This window comes from Lutra lutra, chromosome X (genome assembly GCF_902655055.1).
Source record: "Lutra lutra chromosome X, mLutLut1.2, whole genome shotgun sequence".
Taxonomy (NCBI): Eukaryota; Metazoa; Chordata; class Mammalia; order Carnivora; family Mustelidae; genus Lutra; species Lutra lutra.
This window is the reverse complement of record NC_062296.1, coordinates 21,661,615-21,672,450: the sequence shown is the minus strand read 5'-3', so window position 1 is coordinate 21,672,450 and position 10,836 is coordinate 21,661,615. Positions and strand designations below refer to the sequence as shown.

At 39.0% G+C, this 10,836-nt stretch overlaps 1 long non-coding RNA gene across 1 annotated transcript; it reads right to left on the bottom strand.

The window, feature by feature from the left end:
- Nucleotides 1-306: 306 nt before the first annotated feature.
- LOC125092311 (uncharacterized) lies at nucleotides 307-5,764 on the bottom strand. Its single transcript, XR_007124869.1, has 3 exons — nucleotides 5,684-5,764; nucleotides 1,692-1,818; nucleotides 307-430 (listed from the first exon to the last, which is right to left on the bottom strand). It is a non-coding gene; the product is annotated as an uncharacterized LOC125092311 (long non-coding RNA).
- Nucleotides 5,765-10,836: the final 5,072 nt, after the last annotated feature.

The window sequence follows — 10,836 nt, the reverse complement described above, 5'->3', positions numbered from 1 at the left end:
ATTTTCTGTCATTTAAAAATTGACTTAGGAATAGAGTGGGGTGTGGTCTGGGTTGAAAGTGGGGCCCGTCAATAGAGTACCAAGCACTAGGGAAGGCAAAGACAAAGGAAATGTGGGGATGATCTGATAATTTAAAGACCTAGGTTTCAGATAATGTCAGTGCTGGCCAACAAATCTTCACAGTTGTCAGAAAGGATAGCTAATGTCAAATCACAGATGAACAATTAAAAAGGCATAACATCATCTTCATTAAATTGATACTATTAAAGACCAGAACTATTAGCACATTTAAGCATGCATAACCAGTACCTCTTACTGGTTAGTGAGCAAATCCTCTTTGTCCTTGCAAGACTCCACATTAGCCAGATTCAAAGAATCATCTAGCTAATATTGGCCATGGCTGGAGTTGGGACTTCATCAGTAGAAATTGCTAAAAAATGGGTTTTCAGTCTCATTTTGCAATAGTGATCATTTCTGACATTAGATTGTTTGCGTACATTTATTATCTGTCTTTCTTTGAGCCCTTTCACAGCAGCTAAAGTACTCCCTCTGATGGTCTCTGGGTTTCACTCACAGCTAACAACAGGGCACTGTTCTGTTGGATTTTTCTTCGCAATGCTTCTAACAACTCCCAATGTCAGAATCCTGATAGCACTTAGTTCAAGCTTTGATTTAGTCCCTTTGGTCCTTTTTTTAGCAAAGAAAAAAAACTGGTATGATCTATACTGGAAGTTGGAATACACATACACATACAAATATACAATGTGCAATATAACATATACATAATTTAGCAACTTTGCTCTCCCTGATTCTAAAAGACTTTGCTTACCAAACACTTTGCAAAATTCAAATCGATTTTGAAATGCTGTCTTGCTAACCTAGAATGGGGTACTATCAATTGTGCCCTACAGAGGAAGAGGAATTGCAGTATCCAATCATTGAGACAAGGAAGCTGGCTGCACAGTGTGATGTGGACAGCAAAAAGCCAGCCCCGCCATACAAAACCCTATAATTCCAACTACTCATGTCAAAGAGATTGTGAGAACCAGGAAAAGAACCTGCAGGCATTTCTCCTTGAGCAGTCAGGTTTGTAAAATTCCTATTATGCCTCTGTTTCCTTCCCCACTTATCATGCCTTATTTGTCTTTCTTGTACTCCATGCATTCTTTCTACTTTACTCCAGATCTCCAACACCTAAGATGAGCCCCATAGCCTCTTCCTGCTTTATTCCATAACTGTACTTTACCACAGAAAATCAATAACAAGAACCATAGCCCTCTTTTCTGAACACCACAGCAACGTTATCAAGTTAAAAACAAAACAAAATAATGTTCAAACACCAGTTCACAAAATAGTGCTGGGCTGTGACGAAGTCTCACTTATTTTTTACAAAATCAGAAAAATAAGGTCAACATAATGAGAGTTGTCATAAAGCTAAATGTATTCAGTTAAAAGGATTGTTCTTTCTTCTGCAACTATATCCTTCCTACTTTCATTGAAGTGGGGAAGGATATTAAAGTGCGCTTTCATTTATGACACTGTGGTGATAGTAGTTGGTAGTTGAGATTCAGTTTATTTTTGTTTTTATTTTTATTATTATTATATTACTTGGCAAATAAAAATAAACTACTTGGGAGAAATAAAGCATAAAGACATTGACTTATTTATCAAATTAGCTCCTTTAAACATACCAGGAATGAGATTAGAAACAGGGTGGAAAGTCAGGTGGCTCTGTTTCAGTGGGAGGAGAAAAGAGAGCCAAAGAAAGGCAGACTCAGCTTCAGCTCCACAGGTGAGGCATTTTTTGATAACTGCATCCTGGAAGGCAGTGAAAGGAGAAAGAGGATTGGTGCAGAAGAGAACCTGGGGTTTACTGAAAATAAACTCTTTCTGATTTTATATTGAAACCCAGCTCCAACTGCAGCCTTCTCATCTGCTTAATTACAGTGACTCTCAATACTGCACTTTGGGATACATTGCACTGACATCATTTGGAATTAAGACTCAGATTTTATTCTGATAGCAATTAAATTCCCAATTACCTGGAAGGCAAAAACAGTTATGCAAATTATAGACGCAGGCTGACTAATATTAGAACTCAAATGGTTACCACTTCAGAAGCAGGCATTTTGCATCTCATCTCCTTTCCCTTTTTAAAGGCTGCAGTGAAATTTAGTTTAACTGGACTTTGTGAGTTACAGAACTAAACTCCATTAATTTTATGAATATAAAATGTTAGTTTAGCTTATCTGAAAATTGATCTTCTCCCAAGATTATCCCCTTAATCTTTTTCTCCCTCTACTTCTTCATAAGTGTATTATCTCACTCAGTTACTATATTATTTATCATCTATTATTATTTATTAATTCACTAACACTATCATATAATTCAGCAATGGAATTTTTGCTCTAATGCTTTTCAGTACATTTGCATATTGAATAAAACCATATTGATTCTTAAGGATTTTTATGCTCTAGAAATGCTTGCTGCAGACAAATTTGCAAACAAATTTTTATTTGGTTTCCGAAGACATTATTTTGACAAGATTTCAACTGAAGCCAACAAATCAAACCAAGTTCTGCAATAAATGCCTTCTTAATGGGTTTTATGCTATTTGTTTTAGTTGACACCATTTGTTATAATTTAACAGTATTTCCTTCCTAGGAAAGTCAAAAATCAATAAAAAATGGTGACATATGTTTATATTTATTCAGAAATACAAATGCAACCAAAGGGCTCTGTCAGTGTACAATTAATAGAGTACAAGATGTTGTGGTTTGGGGGCATCTGATTGTCTGTCTTGTAATATGAATTTTGAAATAGCTTGGGATTCTTGCTCCTCAACTTTCAGATTAGGATAGAATTTCATGTTAATGATAAATCACCCTGGATTTGTGGTTTTCTATTTCAATTTGCTGCAATGTAACTTCATCCATTTACAAGGAGGGGGGCAGAGTAGGAATGTGGGATGAGGAGAACAACAAGCTGGTAATAAAATACTAAGACAAAGAAATAAACACATTTGAAATGTTATTATTGAGAGAGATGCTAAACCTGACACAACTGTACTTTCTTCCAAATATCATGGTGCATAGGCTGGCAATGAAAATCCCAAAGCTCAAAACTGGGCACAGAGGTTCAACATCAAGTTCTCCTCACAACAAGCCTCTGGCTTTTAGATAAATTCTTCTTCATATCGACAGTATGGAAATATGATTAAGGATTCCAAGGAGAAAAAAATACCTGCTCTGCCAACCCTTTCACAAACACATTTTCAGGATCTGCCTGTCTCTTGCAGGTTTAGTCCCTTGGTTCTCTTCTGCAGACCAGGTACAAATGAAATTCTATCATAGAATTGTAACATCTCATGGTTAGAAGCACTTAAAAGTCATCTGGTTAGTGGCTCCCAAAGGCTAGTCGAAGGACTGGTGCCAAATCCTAATGAAATTTTGCAGGTTTTTGAAAAATCAGGGCAATGTGGTAGAAGGTTAAGTTTATTAAAGAACTTTGCTTTATTCTATTTGGGGGATATGAAATGATGGTGTTTGAAATGGTAGGGTTGTTTTTTTTTTTTTCTTAGTGTCCTCTTCAGAAGGTAAACCTTCATTTCTGTCTTAGATCTCCATGGGAGGAGAGCTCCACTAGAATAATACTCCTCTTTTATTCCTCATTTACTCCTCTCTGGGGGAGTAGAAGTGAATTATTTGATTTAATAAGCTAGGAAAAAAGGAACTGAGCATCCTCAACTTAGCCCCTTCTGAGTTTTTCCATTTCTGGAGCAATCTTGTTCATGGATGTTCACATTCTGTGCCAAATAGGAAAGAGACTAACTCCTACAGAGAAGACCTATGATGGTTCAGCTGGGCCAAAGACCAGGTGGGCAAGTTGAGCAGGGGTAATGTATTAGCATACCTACTTGGATACCAATATAAGCCATAATATCCATTTCTATTTTATCAGTGCTAGCACTGATAGTTTATCTTCGAGCTAACTCCTATACCTACATCTCAATTAAGAGCTGATAGATAACTTATGGGATACGTACTGTGAACAAGGCGCCATTCATTGGCTTTACACTTGAGGTAGGTATTATTATCCCATTCTACAGATGATGAAACTGAGGCACAAAAATTAAAGGAATTTTTCCTAAGGTCATTCAGCTGATAAGTGACAGTCTATATTCAGACCCAGACAGCTTGGCTCCAATTTCCAATGTGTTTCACTCAAGAAGAGAATAAAAGTGATATCCATTGCCAAAATATGTTATCCTCAAAACCTTATCAGACCTCACTTGGTTAAAAAAATTAGAAGTGGGAGACCTATACTGGTACTTCAATTTTTTTTTTCATTTTTATTAATTAGCTACTCAGTTCCAGTACTCTACCAACAATTCACTTGATCCAAGCATTCATGCACTTCTCTTACTACCCTACATCTTCCTGCCCTCCATCTATGTACCTGAACCAATAATAATAAGAAACACTATCAAGGCTTCCCTTTCTTGTTAAGATGGCCTCCAGTTGATACTGAATTGAAATCTGCTTTTATATTTGTCATAAGTAGCCACACAGAACAAATTTAATCCCTTGTAGATGAAGTAGCCCTCCCTAAACATTTTTTTTCACTCCTAATTAAACACCCTGGGTTCCTCTATGCTGTGGCTTGGAATTCCTTCATCATACTGGCAATCCTCTTCTGAAAGGACACCTGTCTGATCATATCTCTTAAAAAGATGGTTTCCAAAAGGATTCTAATACTCCAGGTGAATTCTGGTCAATTATAATGAGATCAGTCCCATTTCCTTGCTACTTTGGGATTCTACACTTCTATAAATATCCCCTGCTTCCCTCGTCACCTAATTTAAATGAGTGATTTTGTCTAAGTAAATCATCTGGAAGCATATGGCCCAGACCATTGGAATTTCCTGTCTTAACTTTTATCTTGAAAATAAATGACAATCCAGTTTATATGTGATGAGATGGTGAGAGGGTCACTTATACTTACATATACATTTGATAACACCTGGTACTTAGGTCCTGACTCAGGTCTACCATCAGTTCCTATATTTTGTTATGGTTACTGATATTTGATGCTAGCCTGATCTGACAATTGGTCCTGTCATGCCATTTGGTTTCCCTGAAAAGGGATCTCGAATACCAGGAGTCTTGACAGTGCCCTCAGGTCTAACTGTCACAACAGTTTTCCCTATTCAGTTTATCTATCATGTGTGCTCTTGGCTACATCTATAAAATATCAAAGCATCCAACTTATTCTGTCAATAAATCAGTCAATTCAATGGGTAGAGATTAGTCAAATTAGTTGTTTATCAGCATGTAGAAAAACACAGAGGTCCAAATATAAAATACTTAATAATGATGTTAAAGTACATTTATGTGTGACAAACCTTAATGAATTGGGGAGTAGTTAGAATTTTTAGGGAGTGTTCCTAAACTTTTAAGATTGATGTCATGAAAAGCAAACATATCCATCTTCCCAGAAAATTTGTTTTATTGCCACAGTTGAACGTAGAATCTTAGGTTATATTCCCTAATACAGTTATGACTCAATCTGGAAGGTCTTAAATTCTTATAAAAACATGAGAAAGGGATGAAATAGTTCAGAGAAAGGATAATGAATATATTCAGAATGCATAAATTAGTTATATCATAAACTAGTTGAGTACCTGTGAGACGCCTTTAAAAGCCAGGTTCATTCATGAATCTCAGAAGATTTCCTGATCATTAATCCATAAATTCACATAACACTGTTAAAAAAAAAAAAAAAAAAAACACAGGCTCAATCAAGATGGAACGCTTATACTATGCCAAATTTCCAAACCAGGATTTAATTCCTAATCTAATTGCAGTTTCAATCTCCCCCAGAAATGTAGTCTTAACAGGTTAGTCAGAAACTTTCTGGTAAACACTAGTGCTTCATCCCCCAGAGGAAGATGACATAATCTGCGTGATAAAACCTTCTCCCCTCAACCCCCAGGGGAAGGAGACTCTGACTGAAAATCCTTTCCATTGTTTTGCTAATAACTTCCTGGTGCCACCCTCCTACCTATAAAAACCTGCTGTTTTTTACTGACTCCTTAGAACATCTACTCTCTAGGTGGGATATAGTGCCTGATTCATGAACCATTTAATGAAGTCAATTAGATCTTCAAATTTACTCAATTTTAATTTTGTTTTTTAAGAATATTCTAAGGAAATAGGATAATGATAAATTATTATTTTAAATGTAACAACCCAGAGGTTGTGTACCTTGTCTGAGGATAACAAATACCTCATTTAGAAACTGAAACACACACAAAAAATTCTCAGTCTGACATTTTATCAGTTTATAAAGACCTTATGGCCCCAGTCAACTCAACAATAAATCAGTAGCAATTTAGGACTAAGTATTTGGCTTTTTTCTACTTTTTATAAATGAAACCATAAACCACATGAAAGCATTTTGGCAATGTTAAGAAGATGATAGAAATCTGAGCTTTAACTAAAATGATATCTTGTTTTAAATAAATGCACTTTACCTGAATTCTAATTCGGATAATTGATTTCTTAAAAGGTGATTTAATTTACTTTTTGAAGTATTTAAGAATGTTACATGATGAAGTTCTAGAACCTAGGTGAGGTTCGGTGGGCTGAGGTCCGGAGCCGATGACCAAGAAAGAATTCTTGAGACATCTTTGGTGCAAACTGGTGGTTTATTAAAGCACGGGGACAGGACCCATGGGCAGGAAGAGCTGCTGCCCTGGGTTGTGAGGGATGGCAGGTTAAGTACCCTGTGGTTGGAAGGTGAGGGGGGAGAAGGTGAGGGGGGGGAAGGTGAGGGGAAGGAAGGTTTCAACGGAGTTTTCATATGCTAAAGAGGGCCTACAAGGTGCCAGGAGACCACTGTTGTCTTTTAGCAAGCCATTAACATCAAGATAGTTGGGAGATTCCTGTCTTGCAGGATTGTGATCTCTGCAAATTAACTATTTGTTTCTTATAGTGATCAGGGGTGCCTGAGGAATGTCACACACATTACCGAGGGGAGTAGGTGGAGAGGGAGAGGGGGTGCAAGGAGCCAGCTTTTGCTTTGTCTTCAGCCAGCCTCCTGCTCCCTCATCATTACATAAGGAATTTTTACACTGGAATGAATACCTTGTGTTAAAACATAGTACATAGTGGTGAGCTATAACATCACACCTATACTTTCTAAATACTATTTAGGTCCATAGAAAAAGTGAAGATGTATGCTCAGGAAGTCAAGCAGGCTTAGGATAAATCTTTTTCCTGAAGAAGTGATGAGGGAGCAGGAGGCTGGCTCCTTGTAGGCCCTCTTTAGCATATGAAAACTCCATTGAAAGCTTCCTTCCCCTCACCTTCCCCCAACCACAGGGTACTTAACCTGCCATCCCTCACAACCCAGGGCAGCAGCTCTTCCTGCCCACGGGTCCTGTCCCCGTGCTTTAATAAACCACCAGTTTGCACCGAAGATGTCTCAAGAATTCTTTCTTGGTCATCGGCTCCGGACCTCAGCCCACCGAACCTCACCTAGGTTCTAGAACTTCATCATATGGTGCCCGAACGTGGGGCTGTGAGTCTTTACATTTGGACTCTGAGCTTCAGTGCAAAATGGGTGAGTACTTTCTCTCCTCTTCCTTTACTCTCATTTCAGGGCTTTTCAAGGAGTATGGTCTTATTAGAACACTTGCATGTCAGTTGCTCAGGCTGTAATCCTCTAGCCCGTGGCTGCTCTACTGGGAGGAGAGCGTCTGCCTTTTGGCTGTAAGTTAGTACCCTGGCCGGAATGGCAATAAGACCCAGAAACTTGATGGCCTCTCTTTATTCCTGTTCTTCTATAAAGTTGTCTCTCTTGGGCACGGGACAGCCACCTAAGTCACTAGGACGGCTGCCAATCTTAAGACTCCCGTGTGAGGTTTCCTCCTGATTGATCTAATGTGATCCCCTCCACATCCCTGGTCTAGCCACTTCTGGCCGAGAGACCTCCACTGGGAGCCAGCCGAAACCAGTACCCGATTGAATTAAAACGCAACCGGGGACCGTTTCCTGGGGAAGTTGGCTGCAAGGAACACATGTGTTGGAATGTCGCATAGACCATGATGGATTTCAGTCTTTACTGTTTCTTGTCAGTGTCTTCTACAGACTGCTTAAAGCTATGAAATTGGGTAATTTCCCCTTGCAAAAACTTTCCTAGTATTTCCATGGGTTAAAATGGCAAAACAGTATGCAGTCTTCAGGACAGAAGATGGCATGGCATGGCACAGTATTTTGGTCCATTCACCAGGCACCCATCAGCAGCCTAGGATGTGATGGGGAAGAGGAGGGACACCGGCACCCCTCCAGGGCCTTTTATGGCAGGAATGCCTTCCCGGGGAAGGCAGGATGGTGATCAATAGTGATTTTTGTTGAGGGACGCCTCTGGTCGCTTTTGACACACGGGAACCTCTGACATATCCTGCGTGGGATGCCACCCAGGAGTCAGGGGGGATTTGGTAATGGACCTTCTTTACTTTTCTGGGAGCATGGCCTCAGTAGGCTTCTTCAGTTCCCAAGGACTCTACCTTGGGGTGCCTTTTAACCCACTGGAAATAATTTGGATTGCAAAACTTAGGAAAGGACTGAGCTCCTGTAACACTGCATGGCCTCAGTGGGATCTATCCGTTAGATCTCCTCTGCAGGAAACAGGGCAAATGGACCTAGGATACCCTCATTGCTCATACCTAGGCCTTCATTGCTCTGCACCAGGACCCCAAACTAAGGGGCTTTTGCCGAAATGAGTCAGCTAGTAAACTTCCTCCTGACATACTGGATGATAATTACGTTAGTAGGACTTCAGATAAGCCCAGGTTGCTGGGTTGTAAATCTCTTTAACTCAGGTTTTTCCTTGGTATGCGAAGTTACTCATGAAGTACTGCTAAACCAATGATAAACTTTAGTCACATTTGGGAAAATGCTATAACTATTCTAGAGATTCTATGCATTTCCTAAAGTTTTAATGTTTTGAGAGATCATCACTTGATATTGTAATTATGGAAATGTTATGTGTCACAGAAATAACCTGATTTCCTTGCCAGCTAAACTGTAAACTCTCGTCAGCTCTAACCATATGCATTCTGAGTTTTTGTCATTTATAATTGTTTTAATTCTCTTGTAAAATGAGTTTTATCTTCAAGGAGATTCATATAAAGGACTTTCAGGACAAATACAGATATTTGATACACTTGAAAATCCTAAAACTGAAATGGGTAAGAATTTCCAAAACTAACTAAAAGTGCATTCACCAGATTTAGTAACATGGGACTAAATGAACTAAAAGATTATAGTGTTGTGTCTCTTAATTTTTTGTCTTATTTTAAACATTGCTAGTTCTCTAATGTTTGCTCTTCCAGACTAGGGATACTTTTTCTTAAGTTACCTGTAACTTACAGAGATGTAAAAGTATTGATTTGTAAATGAATCAAGGCATTCAACTTCTCTCTATCTGAACCCTCTGAAACCAAAAGGTCTCAGTAAGTATTCTTTCTTCCATGGCAATCAGTCATTTGCATAAGTTCAATAAGAATCTGTTCTCCTTGTAACAGGACAGCATTGGAAACTTGGGTTATTTTACCAAGGCTTTGACTGGAATGTCATGTTTGAGAAAGACATGCATAGACTCAGATATGACCAGACAGCTTTGAGGAACTAAGGTTGACTTTATGAAACCTGGAGCCATAAAGCCCCTTGGGACTGTTGGCCTGATACCTTGCTTACAGAGTTCCCAGCAACCTCACCAGGTGAGTAATGCATGTCACTTCCTGGCAGGATACTTTGGGAAACTCAGGAAGAAGAATTCACCCAAATCGACAGGTATTGCAGGCATGCCTGATGGCGAGTACGTGGCTTGGCTTCTGGCCTGGAGAGGCTATTAAAAGTTCAACCTGGAGGGGCGCCTGGGTGGCTCAGTGGTTAAAGCCTCTGCCTTCAGCTCAGGTCATGATCTCAGGGTCCTGGGATCGAGTCCCGCATTGGGCTCTCTGCTCAGCAGGGAGACTGCCTCCTCCTCCTCTCTCTCTCTCTGCCTGCCTCTCTGCCTACTCGTGATCTGTCAAATTTAAAAAAAAAAATCTTTAAGGAAAAAAAAATATTAAAAAAAAAAAAAGTTCAACCTGGAGATTCCTTATAAAAAGTTCCAGCAAAGCAGATTCTAAAAGAGATCTGTGTGATCACACTCACTGTTCTTGCTGAGCTTATGTAAATAATTAGGCCAAGTTTGGTAAAACTGGACTTGTTTCTCAAGTGAATTAGTCCTGATTTGGCTATCTCTGGAAATGAGGGTTATTTTAGAGAGAAAAATTATGTTTTAGTAACACACCTTTATGGATGTTAAATTCTAGGTTTGATTGTCTTTAAATGTTGTTTACCTAAGCTAAACAATTTGAGGTAAACTTCAGAGAAGTTGCACAACAGCTTCTTTAGTCGATCTTATTATTTTGTGGGGATTATTAGAACCCCATGGCACATGACTAAACAACTAGAAAAATGGGATTGATTCCCCTACAGTTGTATAACTTAACACCTTGTGTGTGGCTGGGATAATGAAATTACCTAAAAGCCAGTATACCACACTCCATAGGATTAACTATGGACTTGTGGAGATAATGGATGACTCCACTTTCTTTATGATTGGATAGAATGATGCATGGGGGACTCCCCTTACCTCTTGACAAGTTTTCTCCCACTTGCCAGTGATCCTCTGTATTCAGGATATTAAGGCTGAGCCGCTCAAAGGGCTTCTTAATGGTTTCATCCCTTAGTCATATTTATCCTAGAAGCCACCTCTGTT